Consider the following 15,878-nt stretch of genomic DNA (forward strand, 5'->3'; position numbering starts at 1 on the left):
GCCACCAGTGTCCTCGGGCACATGTAATCAACTGGATGCTAGTGGGTGACTGGAAGTCTGAGCTCCATGGGGCAGAGGGTGAGGGGAAAGAGAACTGGTGTCCTACCAAAAGAAGGCAGAACATACGGGTCGCCACCCTTTGGCAATATCTTGACTTGTCCAAATAAATACAATAGAATGAATAGGGGTTTGTTTTAGAAAATGCAGAGGAGCCCGGCTGCTGTGGCTCAGTGGTTGAGCATGGATCTATGTACCAGGAGGGTCACCATTCGATTCCAGGTCAGGGCACATGCCCGGGTTGCGGGCTCGATCCCCAGTGTGAGGCGTGCAGGAGGCAGCGATCAATGATTCTCTCTCATCACTGATATTTCTATCTCTCTCTTCCTCTCCCTTCCTCTCTGAAATCAATAAAAATATATTTTTTAAAAAGTAAATGCAGAGAAAATAAAAGGAGCTCACAACTGTTTCTGGACCATAAGTCCTGGACCTAGAGGTTGAAGGGGCAGAGAACCTAAAAGCAATGATGCTTCAAATGCATTAGGAAATTAGGCAGCCTCGGAAATGACAGAGATTAGGGAGGCAAACAGACTGAGACCACACACAGCTTTTCAGGCCCCGGGGTGTGGTAGAAAATGAGTCCTAGCCACTCTGAAGCCTAGCACTTCAGATTCTCCCACAGGCCCTGGCTGCTTTGGTATCCCCTGGGCTCCTCTGTCACAGAGGGAACTATGGGACCTGGCCTGAGTGGCTTTTCTGAGGTGCTTATATAATTCTATTTTTCAGGCCTAAAGGTTATTTAACCGAAATTTCTTAATCCAGGGTTTCTTTCTGATAGAGTGAGCCTCTGCCAGCTAAATGGCAACAAGAATGGCAATGTGAATGGCAACGTGCATGGCAGCAAAGGACTTACTGCTTTCTGCTCCCGGCCCTAGAAGGGGCTGCTGACTCAGCCAGCATTTCTCTGGAACCCCCCAAATGGAAGGCCTCTCCAGGGTTCCTTTGAAAAAGTTCATTTTCTTTTCCTACTGGCCAGTGCTCAGAGAGGGAGCCTGGCAAGGGACTTCCCTTGCTGCTACCTTGAACTTCAGCCAAAGGCTGGAGCTGCATCCAGAACATTTCCTTGAATGTTGAAAATCAGGGGTCAGCAAACTTTTCCTGTAAGAGGCCAGATAGTACTGATTTGGTTTTTTTTGTTTGTTTGTTTTGTTTTTTTACTTTGTGGATCATTTGGTCTCTGTGCCAACTACTCCAGTCAGCCGTTGTCCTGCAAAAGCAGCCATCGACAGAGAGTAAGTGAATGGGTGTGGCTGTGTTCCAACAAAACTTTATTTAGAAAAACAGGTGTTGGAACACAGTTTGCTGAAACCTGTCTCGGATGAAGCCCTTCAACTCAGCCCTTCAACTCTTGTCTAGGGCCCAAACCGAGACTTCCATTCTGCAGTGAGGTCTAAAATTAAGGAAATTTAATAAACTGGTTATGAGTTGGCCTCCAGGCCATGCTAACCGATAATAATTATACTAACAAAGGAAATGACTTTCGGTGAAAGGGGGAAGTCTGGAGTTGCTGTGGGTAGAAATTAGGCTCTTCCATGGCATCGTGAGGGAAAAAGTCCAACAGAGTAAGATCAGAGTTCCAATCCTAGTGATATCAGGTGAAGTGAGGGGCTCCTCTTCCCCACTGGGTGCTGCGGGGGGTGGAGTTCTTACATATTGAGAAAAGAAATGTTCTGAGATTCACATGGGAGAATGAATGTTTTTTATTTGCGTGGAATTAAATCCTCGTGTTTCCTTAGCCCAGTCATAGAAGTGTGGATGGGGTTTCAGTAAAGCTAGAAGTAAAGCCAGTGACCAGAGTTTCCTTTCCATGTTGGAGACAGGTCTAGTGCAGCATCAGCCTAGTTGTAGTCCATTGTGTGTGTGGACCACATGGGACAGTGCCAGGAAGCCAAGTGTGAGCCATGAGCCAAGTGTGCTAAGAGGAACTAAGAGTGCCGAAGAGCGCAAGAGAGCAAACTTCTTTGTTCAGGGAATTAAGTATCCCAAATCTCTGAGGGCTTACAGTGGCCTTGCCCATTCTGGCCAACCATCTCTGTCCCCAGGTGTGCTTGACAGTCAAATACCTTCCCTAGTCATCCCAGTTTTACTGGGCATGTATCTGTCTTCCCTTTGTCCAGTCCCTTCCCCCAATATTTTGCAGGGAACATGCCTATAATGTATAGCCTTCCCTTTGCTCCTTTCCTGTTGTTAATATAACTACTTAATTACAATGGTATCATTAGCACCACTAATTACTTATCTGTGAGACTTGAAAGCCAGCGTCTTGGTCTCAGGGAGCCCTGTTTCCACACTGGATGGGATACTCTGCCTACATTTCAGTACTGTTAGTCAGGACTGAATGTGATGATGCAGGTAAAGTGTTGGGCACAGTGCCCAACCCACAATAGGAGCTCGCCAGTGGGAGCTAATATCTCCACGGAGCCTCACGCTAAAACCCTAAGTGGACAGGAGCCATCATCAACTCCAATTTATAGATGGGGAAACAGGCTCAGGGAGGTCAAGGCTCTTGTTCAAATTCACAGAGCCACTAGTTGGCGAGTCAAGCCTCAAACCTGGCTCCACTCTTACCTTAGGTCAGTTGCCATCTCCCAATAGGGGTTTGCACACCTCCCCCCCTTGCACCCCTTCCCTCCCTCCTTTCTCCCTCCCCTTCCCCACCCTCCAGTGAGCCTCGGCCACTGGAAACTTCCAGTATCCTAAACAACCCATAGGGCCTCCACAGGAACAGATCAGGCCCTCAGCCTTCTCTCCTCTCTGTGGCAGCATTAGCTTGGGCAGAACCTGGCATAGGATTGCGAAGTCAGGCTCCTTTCTACACCGGCCAGGGACTCAGAAGCCTGAGTTCAACTCTCGAGTCTGCTTCTGTCCAGGGCTTACTGAGTCTCCTTGGGCTTTTCTGGGCCTCAACCCCCTCACCTACCCAGGTCACCTTGAAGGTGTGTGTGTGTGTGTGTGTGTGTGTGTGCTTGTACGCGCGAGTATGCATGCAGCATCTGCTCATGAATAGGGCTTCCTTGAGGTCCCAGTAAGCAGTGACCTCAAGTAAGAGGGATCAGTGCTCTGGGAGAAGAAATAGGCATAGGGCAGGAAGCAGGGACCTTCCCCAGTGAGGAAGGCCACGCTGGATTATTTGGGTCTACACAAGCTTCCCTTAGCCCTAGAGGCTGCAGGAACCTCCGTTTCTTTCACCATTGCGCAAACCAAATGCTTTCTAATCTTCCTTGGGTGTTAAAGTACTGGCAGGCTGCAGCCAGGCCAGCCCAATGGCCTGAAACTAGATGTTTGGTGCCCTGGATCCTAACTCCAGCTTGCCCGGTAACTGGCTGTGTGATCCTCGGCAGGTCACTTTATCTTTTGGGGGTTCTCAGTCTCCCCTCATGTATTTTCATAGAATAATAATCTCTGTTCTCCCTACCTCAGACATATAGCATCCTAGAGGGTCAGAGCTGGCAGGCACCTGGAAAGTCCTTCAGTGCCATGAGCCCCTTCATTTTTACAGATGAAGAAAGTGGGACTCAGAAAAAAGAGAAAGTGGCTTGCTTAAAGGGACATAGCTAGAGGATATTAGCAAACGGGTAGGGAGTGCTTCCCATGTGCCAAGCACTGTTCCAAGCACATCACCATCCTGACTTCCTTAGTCCTCATTACAACCTCATTTTGTTTTTTGTTTTTAAGTATATTTCTGTTGGTTTCAGAGAGAAAGGGAGAGGAGAGAGAGATAGAAATATCAATGATGAGAGAGAATCATTAATCGGCTGCCTCTTGCATACCCCGAAATGGGAATTGAGCCTACAACCTGGGTCTGTGCCCTGACCAGGAATTGAACCTTGACCTTCTGGTTCATGGGTCGATGCTCAACCACTGAGCAACACCAGCCAGACCACAACCCCGTATTATACTAAGGAAACTGAGGCACAGAGAGGCTAAGTTCATCTGAGGATATTCTGTGGAATGCAAAAACTGAGAGGACTAAGGTGGCATTGCTTTAAAGAAAGACGAAGGCACTGTTGAAATGCCAAGCATTCACTTAAGGGCTGCAGTCACCTCTCTGCTGTGGGGAGGGATTAATTCTGGCGCCCTCAGTCACAGGGCAGCAGAAGTGCTTGTGTCTCTGGCTCCCACCCCAGTAAGTGTGGGGGTAGGGGCCGGTGACCCTGGCATAGTTATGAGACTTCATGCCCCTGTCTCTAGGCTCCCAAACTGTCTCACAGCCTAGAGTTCCTCTCACTTCCTTAGGAACTCCTCAGGTGTGAGTGATGTGGAAAAAAAAGGGACAGTAAAGAAGGGAGGGGAGAGATGCCACAGGAATGCAGGGGAAGGGGTTCTAGGAGGGAGGGCTCTCCACAGCCCTCTACAGAGATCTCAAGTGCTTCCACTTTAATAGTTTATTTCGTTCATTAGATTCCACATATGAGTGAAATCTTATGGTTCTTGTCTTTCTCTGACTGGCTTAGTTCCCTTAGCATAATACTCTCCAGGTCCATTAATGCTGTCACAAAAGGTAAGATTTTCTTCTGTTTTTCAGACGAGTAGTATTCCATTGTGTAAATGTACCACAGCTTTTTTATCCACTCATCTACAGCAGTATGGTGATTAGCAAAGGGAAGGGGAATGAGGGGAGGTAGAAGAGGGTAAATTGGGGATAAATGGTGATGGAAGGAGATGACTTGGGATGATGAACACATTATACAATATACAGGTGATGTAGAATTGTACACCTGAAACCTATATAATTTTATTAACCAATGTCACCCCAATAAACTCAATGAAAAATAAATACATAATAAATAAATAGAGAGAAACATTAGAAAATAAGGATGAGAATAATTGGGAATTTAACCTTTATTTCACATATTAAAATATGCACATGTATGTATTTTTTTAAAAAGAAATCTCAAGTGATGCTTTCCCAAGAAGTTTCAATCTGACATCCCTCCTTCCTCACTCTAAGGGGAACCTGGGCTGTCCCCAGCTCAGCTCCACAGCCCTCTACATCCCATCTCTGCTCCCATATTGCCTGTCAAGTTGCAGGTCTCATGCCAGGTGCTAGTTTCAAAAGTAGCTCTACCTCCCCTCAACCTATGCTAACATTTTCAGAACCCAAACATAAGAAAAGCCCATTTACAAGCCCCTAACCAAGAACCGAATAAAATAATCTTTTAAAACATTGAACTAAAAAAAATGCCTACCCCTGGGTAGGACACCATGTGAGCAGTGGAGAAGACTTGTTCCTTACCTTGCCTGTGGGAGTCTCGAAGGGAAGGGTATGTGCCAGTGGCTGCACAGTATCCCCTGTACAGCCCTGGCTGCTCCCCTCACCCCAGCAGGGGTGTGAGGAAGTGAGTAGTTTTCAGGAAGCAGAAGCTAAGAAGGCCTCTGCCTGAGTTACCCAAACTCCATTGTCTAGCACTCCTCTTGCTTTTCTGGTCTCCCATTCCCTGGCTCTCTGCCTCCCCAAATTCCCCCAACCCCTCAAGTGCCAGCCAAGGCTCTCCCTCCTCATGAAGCCTTATCAGATGTTTCTTGGACAGGTGATGGCCAGATGGGAACACAGTTTTGCCTCCCCACAAAGCTTGTGTGTTTGCTAACCATACACTTTATTGGCCATCATTCCGATGGAGGTGACCACGCCCATAGTGGTGACTGGGAATCTAAGGATCATACCTTCCAGCACAGGATCTGGAGACTTAAGAATCCTGACTCCTCCAAATACCAAGCCTGGGTTGCTCACTTCATCTTTCTGAGCCTCAGTTTTGTTTCTAATATGGAAATAACAATTCCTAGCTTCCTCAGAGGCTTGTATTGTAGTGAGGTTCAGGTGGTTTCTGAAGTTCAAATGTTTAGATGTATGTGTGAAACAGGGAGAAAAACACCTACCTCAGAGGATGTCTGGGGTGCATATGAAAGTGCTTTGTCATCTGTAAAAGGCTAGACATTCATTTCTCAACATTCGGCAAATGCTTAGTAAGTGCCTACTATGTACCACATTCCTTACCACCAGATGTTATTAAAAAAAAATCACAAGGGAATGTCTGACCAGGACTGTGATAAGGGCTCTAGGAAGTTTATTACAGAAGAAGCTCACCATCTAGTTGATGATGGGTAGGGATGATCAGAGAGGTTTCCTTGAGAAGTGGGAGCCCAGACCTCAGTGCGGGTAGAGATTAAGCAGGAAAAGGGAAGTCCTGGCAGAGGGAGCACAGAGCTTGAGGACAAGCACCCAGGAGGCAGAGAGCAGACGTGATTTGTTCTTAAACCCATTTCACAGACAGGAAGCAGGTCCCCTAACCTGGCCAGACACTTTGAAAGCTTCTTAGTTCAACTTTCCTTGTGCTCCGCCTCCCTTTCTCTAGTTCTTTGGGTGGAAGTCAGTGTGGAGTGAGATGCTACCACCTGCTGGCAGATTATGGGAACTGCAGGAAGGACTTCTTACTGCCTGTGCCAAACCTGGGACAGGGCCACCTCATTTGTCCTGTTCCACGGAAGGTGTGAGAAAGAGCAAAAACCAAGATGTGTGTGGAGTGGTGTCAAATGGAGTTAGTCAAAGGAGACTATTTTAATTGCTCCTGATGCAGGATTCTGAGTGTGTGAGTGATTTCGTGGGTGTGAGTTTATGCCCATAACTTGAGAGGAGGTGAGTTCTATAGATAATGGGCGGAGATGAGTTCTGTATTTGTGAACACTGACTGGGAAGGTATGTGCATTTTCACTGTATTAAGTCTGTGTGCATACTAACTGCTTGTGCATGTTAATGGGTGGGGGAGGAAGAGAAGTTGCCATCCAAGGATCCCAAGAGTGATGGTCTCTAGCTTGTGGCTGCAAAGGTCAGGCCCTGTCCACATCCATACAGGATGTTCCCTGGCTGTCTGGCTCCCCAGGAGCATTTCCTTATTCCACCAGCCTTCCCCCTAGCAGGTACATCACGTAGACTCACAGCTGTTAAGGGAGATCGCATAGCCACTGGAGGCAATGAGCAAAACTGATTTTTGCATGTGCTTACAGGAGAGGCCTAAAGGAACACTCGGATCCTGGCCAAGGCTCAATCTGGGACTGCTCTCTTCCTCTGTATGTGCTAGGAGTTAGTTGGTGCCCATGTTATACATGTTATGCTGGTTACTAAAGATTTTCAATGTCACCTCTGTGTACTTCCCACAGTTCCAGGTAATATATGTTGTTTTTAACCTGGAGCTTCAGGAGACCATGAGTTAAGGTGTTCCTCTTGTCTTCAAACCTATGAGAAGGCTGTGTGTGTGTGTGTGTGTGTGTGTGTGTGTGTGTGTGTGTTTAAAAAAAACACAGCCCTTCTTATTTACCCCTCTAAATAGCATAAAAATACTAGTCCACCTTACTAGTCCCAGCAAGCAAAATCCTGTGGTGAGGCTATTAACCATCCGATAAATACTTGAACCATTAGGTAGGGAACAGAAAAGTCAGATCAGAGTCTAATGACTCCCTTAGACTTTGCCCAAAGGCCCAGCTTTCTGTGTGAGCTCAGAGGGGTGGGAGCTCTGGAGGATTCAAGTTCAAGTTCAGGGAAGCACTCAGGAGCAGATCTAGCCTTGTCCTTTGCCCATGGGTGGGGCATACCAGCCACACTGAAGCATTTCTAAGAAGAGACCCTCTTCTGCTCCCTGGCCTTTGAGCTCAGCTCCTCCTTGTAGAAATGCAAACAGTAACCTGTGGTTTCCACAGGCTCCTGCTGGCAGCACTCCTCTTTTGCCCACTGCATGACTTCCCATTCCAACTGCTGTCCTCCCTATAAGTTGGCCTGGAGGACTGTGAGATGGTGTGATAGAAGGTAAGCTCCCATCTCAGTTCTGCCACTTGGTAACCGTGTCACTGTCCCCCTCTGAGCGTCACCTGCCTTATCAATAGCATGGTGATGATAACTGTACTTCTTGTGTTGCCTTGAAGCTCAATTAAGACACTGAATCCAAAACCACTTTAAAAAGGAAATTATTGCTGGAAGCATGCAAGGGGTGAGTGCACAGCTCTTAGGTGCTCCCCTCAGCCTGCTCCCCAGAAGGACAGTCTCACCCTTACCAGAATCCCTTTTTTATCCCCAAGGTGTTCAGGAAGAATATAGAATCCTAAGCCAAGCTATCATTAGATAATGCAAGCTAATATTTATTGAGCACTTATATGCTAGGTACTGCTCTAAGTGCTCTACATATTATACTCATTTAATCCCCACAACAACCCTACGAGGTAGAAACTCTTATCCCTTTTTTACATGCCAAAGCTCAATAAACTTAAGTGAATTGCCCAAAGTCACATAGTGAGTCAATTGAGCCACGATTTAAAGCCTGGCAGTCTGGCTTTAGAACCTATACTCTTAGCCATTGTGCTCTATGGTCTCTACACAATACTCTCTAAGCAGTTGTTTTGCCTCTGCTTGCATACCTTCTGTGATGGGGACTCACTGGTTCCCAGGATAGCCTGTCTTCCATGTCTGGCCAAGCCTTTGGTGACCCAGACCACACAAAGATTCTAACTCCCTGAATACTTATGCAGGGGGTAGGCTAAAAACAGAAGGCTATAGAAAGCAAGCACTTGCCTGGCCAGAGTGACTCAGTGGTTGAGCATTAACCTATGAATCAGGAGGTCACAGTTTGATTCCAGGTCGGTTTGATTCCAGGTCGGGGCACATACCTGGGTTGCTGGCTCGATCCCCAGTGTGGGGCGTGCCGGAGGCAACCGATCAATGATTCTCTTTCATCATTGATGTTTCTACCTCTCTCCCGCTCCCTTCCTCTCTGAAATCAATAAAAAATATTTTTTTTAAAAAAAAAGAAAGCAAACATTCTCCCAAGGTACCCCTATCCACACACAGACCCTCTGATCTCATTCCCTTTGGTGTGTCAACACCTTCTCCTCAAATGGAGATTGAATCAGGAAGTAAGATGCATCCTCCACCTTACTACTCCTCTTTCTACTGAGGAGGGTGAGTGAGCAGGGATTCCTATAGTTAGAGCCCAGGCCATACACAGCCTTCATTGTACTAATAAGTGTTCAATAAATGCTGAATGACTGAATGGACAAGTGAATGAAGAGCAGGCTCACAGCCTCCTTTCCGGCCAGCCTCAATCTCCTGGAGGAGTTAGTTTTGCACTGTGCTTTGAGATACTTAAAAGCAGTATTTCCATGGCAACAAGGCATAGCTCTGCCACTACAGGGCCAAATTCTTTTCCTTCACACTGAGTCTGATCTCGCGCCAGAAAAGATCCTGAACTACCTGGAGTGTCTGAGGAGTGGTTCACTATCCATTGGGAGGCCTGCAGAGTAGGCACTGCCATGGGCAGACCCCCCCCAGAGCACATCTCCTCAGGGAAGTTCCCAGGCTGATCGACCTTGCTGCAGTTTCCATGGTAACAACACTAGGCTAATGGGTTGCCAGGGTGATGGTGTGCTACTGCTAAGATTGCACGGGACTGGACCACACAAGGCCACTGAGTTGAAAAGATACTAATAACATCTTTCTGTGTCTCCATGGCAACAACACTCAAGCACCAGGTAGGCTTTGTCCCAAAGGCAGATTAGACCTCCACCCTCTACACTCAGCAAGAACGCTCTGGGAGGTGGGCCACGGGGCCAGTGTCCTGGGGGCTTGGCCCCTGTCATTCTCTTCCAAGGAGGGAGAGCCAACGAGGGCTTGTTCCCCCTCCAAGGCCCCCTCTCTGCCCCAGCCTCCCTCACCATACTTCTCCTTGGGGTGTTTGGCCAAAGCAGCCTTGGTTTGGGAAGTTGGGACTGTCAGAGAGGACTGGGGCAGGAAGACGGCTCAGGCAGGTTGGCATGGGAGAAAATGGAGTTGGGGCACCATTTATGTCGGGAGCATCTCTTGGTGTTGCTCCCAGGCTGCAGGGCTTGTGCACTCAGGCTGAGGAAGCAGCCAAGGCAACATCTTCCCATAGCAAAGCCAGGAGCATGGGCCAGAGTTTTCACACAACTTTCAAAGTTTTGGTGCTTACAAAGTCCATCAAAACAAGATTAGGGGGGTGTCCAGAGCCTCACCCATTCAGTCTTATCTCTCTTCCCACCACAAGTGTACCCCAAAGCACCTAGGCTTCTGTGAAATATAATTAGAAAAACCTCTAGCCTAGGCCAGCCCCTCATAGTCCATATGGATAGGCTAACTGGGAACCAGAGAGGGCAGGTAACTTGATCAAGGCCAGCCATTAATATAGCCAGGACTAAAACCCAGGACTCTCATGCTTGTAGGGTCACTCCCAATAAACCAGGAACTTCTGGGTGACCTCTAACTTGGGCTCTTTGAACTTCCAAGGACCCACTGGGGCTTCTGTTAAAATAAGGATGTGGAAAAGAGAGGAGTTTCCATTGTGGGGGAGGGAAAAAATATTTAGAATGAAGCTCCCAAGATTGACATTTTGAGCATCTATTATGTGCTAGACATTTTGCTAGAATATGTTTTCTGTGCTAGATGTCATCTTATTTCTTTATAACAATCTGTTTAGACAAGCTATTTAGAATGATCTTTCTTTAGCATGTGAGAAACTGGAAGCTTCAGGGGCTGACTGAAACCTAGGGCTATTAAACATTGAGCATCTCTTCAGCTGGGATGCCTCTGGATTAGCTCCAGAGGGGATTCTGGGATGAATGCTGAACCATGGCCTATCTCTGGTGATGTTGAGCTCAGGCAGATGGATGCATTCAAAGCATTGCAGACCTCTTTCACCTGCACCCCCACAACTAATAACCACTTCTAACTCTGCCCCACCTGAGATGAGTGGAGGCTACATTCAGTCTTAAAGGCTGGGTGCATGTTATTTCTTCACAGCTCCACAGAGCTACTGACCACAATAGGCAGAAGAACATCTTGTGAGTTGGGATTTGGCGGGGGGTGGGGGGTGGTAGTGATAGTGATTCCTGGTTGCCATGGACTCTCAGGGGCAGGTGTCATGAGCACCAAGTCTGTCAAGTGGAAGGTCTGGGGCAACAGCAAGCAGTTTTGCCTTCCTAGTTGGTAAGCCTGGTGGGTATGGCCCTCCTTTGGCTGTCCCAGGAACTGCCAAGTGTAGGGGCTGATTCTAGAGGCTTTCCTGGGACTTCACTGGGGCCCAAAGGGCACTGAACTCTCAGGTTGTACCGCTCCCACTGGACACCCATCCCCTCCTTTGGATTTCATGTCCTGTAGGATCACTTTTCCTCCAACCCTATCTGCCTCATACCTCTCCTCCATTGCAAAACTCCCTCCATCATTAGAACTTGTTTGCATTTGCTCTTGCTGAAGCGGGGAGCACATTGGACCAGGAGTCTGAGTACTGACTCTGGGTCTCTGTTCTGTGACTCACTGACTGAGTTCCTGAGCAAATCATTTGACTTTTTGGGCTTCAGTTTCCCTCTCTGGAAACTGGGCTGTGGTGAAAATCAAACGAGATCTCAGTTGACAGTGAAAAGTTCTTGGGGGGAGTCTCTCCCTGGCACAGTAGACCAGGGTTGGACTAGACCTAGGTTTGGTCCTTCTTCGGTGCCCCCACAACCCTCTCACTGACCCCCTACTGACCCCGTCACACGTTAGTGTGACTGCTAATTGCTCTCCCTCTCTAGATTGTGAGCTCTGGGACTGCAGGGACAGGCTTCTCTGGCTCATTGCTGTAGCCCCAGGCCCCTGCACAGGCACATAATAGGTGCTTAATAAGTATTAAGTGAATAGAGAGAAAGACAGGCTGCCCTGTACATTCTTCTTCCTTTATTTTTCAAACATTCCCACCATGGTGCAGCCTCTTTAGGGCCCTGCTGTCCTTACAGAGCTCTGAGACTCATGTCAAAACCTTCATTGTGGCTAATGGCTTACTAGGCTGTTTATTGGAGCACCTCAGGCCCCATGACATGTAGAGGTTGTGTGCAAGTGTGCAGGACTTTGGCAACCCCAAATCATATCCTGTTATGTCACCATCAGTGGCAGCGGCTCCATTACAAGCTGCCCTTCTCAGCCAAAAGGCAGTGTAGTCTACTGGTTAGTTGCATGGGCATTAAAACCAGATAGCCACTTACTAGCTGTTTCCTGAACTATAAATGGAGGTGTTGATAGTTCCTGCCTCATAGGGGATCGTGTGTGTGTGTGTGTGTGTGTTTCTAATACTGCTTGGTACCAAGTCCACACTCAAGAAAATTGAAAGGGAAAACAAGGGGGTAGGGTTCTTTATCCCAGATAAGAGTGGGACTTCCCTTCCTCCAACTCCCCCACCCCCACTTACCACCACCCCACTTTCCGATCACAGTTGGGTCACATGGGAAGAAAGCTCCAACTGGCTATTCAAATCTCACTGATTTGGACCAGGCAGGACCCAGAGAGGGCAGAGTTTTCTAGCTCTGTGGCCTGGTTCCTCCCCCTACTTCTGCAGCAACAATTGTTTTTATTATTTATGATACATTTGTCAAATACCTACTGTGTGCCACTTCCAAGCCTTCTCACATTGCTTTGATCAACTTCTTTACACTTTGCTCAGAACTCCTGCCTTAGCTGCACAGCAGTCTTTTCTTCCTTAGCATCAAGTCTACTTCAAACTATGCTCCCGCCCCCGCCCCCTTCTCGGCCATTCAGTAGCTTTGAGATCTTGGACCAACACCCTCCATCTTCTGTACCTCAATTTTCTTATCTAAAAAAAATGAGGCTCCAGAAGGTCTCCAGAATCCTGTAGCTCAGGTTGTTCCAGGTGACCCGTAGGTTGTCATTGACTCCTTGTCTCAATGTCAGGGTAAGTTGTGCATGTCCTGCGGCTCACAAAAGGCTTGGACCCCCTGCCTGTCAGAAGAGACACCGCCCCCAGTCTCAAGGTGCTCTAGGTTTCAGGGGAAAGGGCTAAGGCCATGGTAGGGGGCAGACTGGGACCCGAGGCAGGGAGTCTCAGAAGGGACACCAGCGAGTTTCCAAATGTTGCCCAAAGTGGGTCAGGCTCAATCTGAAAGGGGAAGACAGGCCGCGGCGAGGTTGGATAAAAGCAGCTGCCCAGATCTCACTGGTGCCTTCTAGGCCTGGATGGAAACTCCTTCATTGGACTTGTCAGCTGCCTGCAGAGCCAGTGATGCTGAGTGGCTGGGAGAGGAATTCACGGGGACAGCTCCTCTGTAGTGAAAGTCAGCCTCCTGGGCCATGTGCCTCCCCTTCGAGGCCTTGCTTAGTGCATGTGGACTTGGCAGCAATCCTACACACATACCCTCATTGGGTCCAAACAGAGTTCCATGGACTCAGAGGCATATATCTCACCAGACCACTCTGAGGGTCTTCCATACACCTCCTCACACCCCCAAAGCCACCCTATTTGAGTTACTGCCCCTTGACCTTCAAGGAATTCTTACTGCTTTCCAGCTGTGGTTCGCCCTGCCTTAAACTGAAACTATAGTCCTTCATTCAGTCCCCTTGAGGTGAGGAGAGGTCCCTAATTTCATAGACACAAGGGAGCCAGGTTGGTTCTTGAGCAGCAGAATAGCATGCTGAAAGTGTTGGGGCCTAGTGAGGAACCAGCACTGAACTTGAAACACAGGGAGATGGAATACCTGAATTCTAGTCTTGGTTCAGACATTGGCTATCTGATCGTGGGAAAGCCACTTCCCTACTCTGCACCTGTTTCCTCGTCTGTAAATGGGGATGATGTTATAACCTCCGTTAACAGCCTCACTGGGTTGACATGAGGATCAAATAGGAATGTATATGTAAAAGTAATTGTAACCTAGAGTGCACTCAGCGGTAGATGACAGGATGCCCTTCCTCCAGTCCTAGGGGTCTGGCTCCACACTGGCTCCTTCCCCTTGGCCTTAAAATGTGCTCTGAGATTCCCTGTCCTTCCACTGACATGTTGCTCCACTGGCATACACTTTACTTTCACCACCAAAGTTCTGAGACAAATGCTCTCTATTAGATGCCTTCATTTTCTCAGCCCATAGTCCATCCATCCTCCTATTCCTGCTCTATGGCTTTTACTTCCTCACCCTCCACCCTCCTTGATGTCTCTGTAGGAATTTGACTCCATTGATCTTGTCCGCACCTAAGCCCTCTGGTTTCTGTGGTACGCAGCCTCTATGATGATCTCCATGATCCCAGCCTCCTGGTATCCCCTTGTCTAATCCCTCTCCCAGTGCATGGACTGAACCTAGTCACTGGCTTCACACGAATAGAATATGGCAAAGGTGATAGGCTGTCTTTTCCAAGATTAGATTGTAAGACTGTGACTCTTGTCTTTCTTGCACTCTCACCATCTCTCACTTGTGCTGTGGAAGCCGGCTGCCTTGTTGCGAGCTGCTCTATGGAGAGTTTCACATGGCAAGGAACTGAGGGTGGCTGACAGCTGGCAAGAAATGAAGCTTTCAGTTCAACAGCCAGTTAGCACCTGAAGGTTCCTGCCAACAGTCTTGTGAGTGAGCTGGAAGAGATCCTCCAGCACTTGAGTCTTGAGGTGCTTGCAGCCCTCGACGACACCTTGACTACAGCCTGTGAGAGACCCCAAGACAGATGGTCCACACCCCATTTCTGATCCACACAAACCATGAGATAAATGCTCATGGTTTTAAGCCATTAAGTTTTGGGGTAACTTGAAAAAGTGCAAGTCATGGCTGTTACTTTCCAGCAGTCTGAACTATGTGGCTAACCAAATAAATACCATCAGGGAGAAAAGAGGTTGGGCCCAGCTTAGTGAATAGGGCACAAGGAAATAAACAGATATGGTTTGTTCCTTATTGTGTGGGAATTGGTAATCCCAGACACACAGGTAGAGGTGAACAGAAATAATCATTTAGTATCTGTGGACCTAGCACCAGAAAGCATTGCATCACACTCCATGGAAGAATAAAAACATCCAGAAATCCATACAACCTAAATCTATTATTAATAGGGGGAATGGCAACATAATTATACAGTGAAATACTTATAGAGTTGAATAGAAAGAACTATATGTTTCAACATGATAAATCTCAAAAACATAATGTTGAACAAAAAGAGCAAGTTGCAAAAAGATATGTACATGGTATTACCATTATTTATATAAAATTTAAACACTCATAAAGCAATCCTAGAAATTGTTTATAGACACAATGCACCATAAAAGCATAAAAACATGCACAGGAAAGGTATAGGTCTCTCTCCTCACTTCCAGACTCATGTACCTAGCTGCCCACTCACGGCTCCATTTGGATGTCAGATAATTTTCTCAAACCTAATACGGCCATAACTGAGTGCCCTAGTCCAGTAAAAACCTGATTCTGTACCTCACTGCAGTAAATGGCAACTCCAAAGTGGCTCAGTTGTGAACCTTTTAAGTCCTCCTCAATTCTTTTATTTCTTTCACTCCCTCACATCTAATCTCTCCACAAATCCTGTCAGCTCTACCTTTAAAATATATCTAGATTCTTCCCACATCTCACCACCTCCACTATTACCACTGTAGCTTAAGACACCATTCTCTTTCACCTGGATTATTTCAAGAAGCGCCTAACTGGTGTCTCTGGGTCTGCCCTTATTTTCCCTCCAGTCTGTTGTCAAAACAGCAGCTGGAATAATCCTTTACCATCTAAGATCATGTCTGGCCTCTTCTCAGAACCCTCCAGGAGCTCCCATCTCCCTCATTACAATAGCAAATAAGGTCTTGCAGGATCTGGCCTGCATTACGTCTTCAGTCTTACCTACTACTGCTTCTCTTTTGAGTCCTCCACTCCAAATACACTGGCCTCCTTGTTACTCCTTGCTCATTCCAGGCACATTCCTACCACAGGGCCTTTGCACTTGTTCTGAAATGTTCTCCTGGATAACAGCATGGCCTACTTCTTCATATTCTTTAGTATGTGCTTAAATGTCAGTTTTCCAATAA

Source organism: Myotis davidii, unplaced genomic scaffold (assembly GCF_000327345.1).
Source record: "Myotis davidii unplaced genomic scaffold, ASM32734v1 scaffold913, whole genome shotgun sequence".
Classification (NCBI taxonomy): Eukaryota; Metazoa; Chordata; class Mammalia; order Chiroptera; family Vespertilionidae; genus Myotis; species Myotis davidii.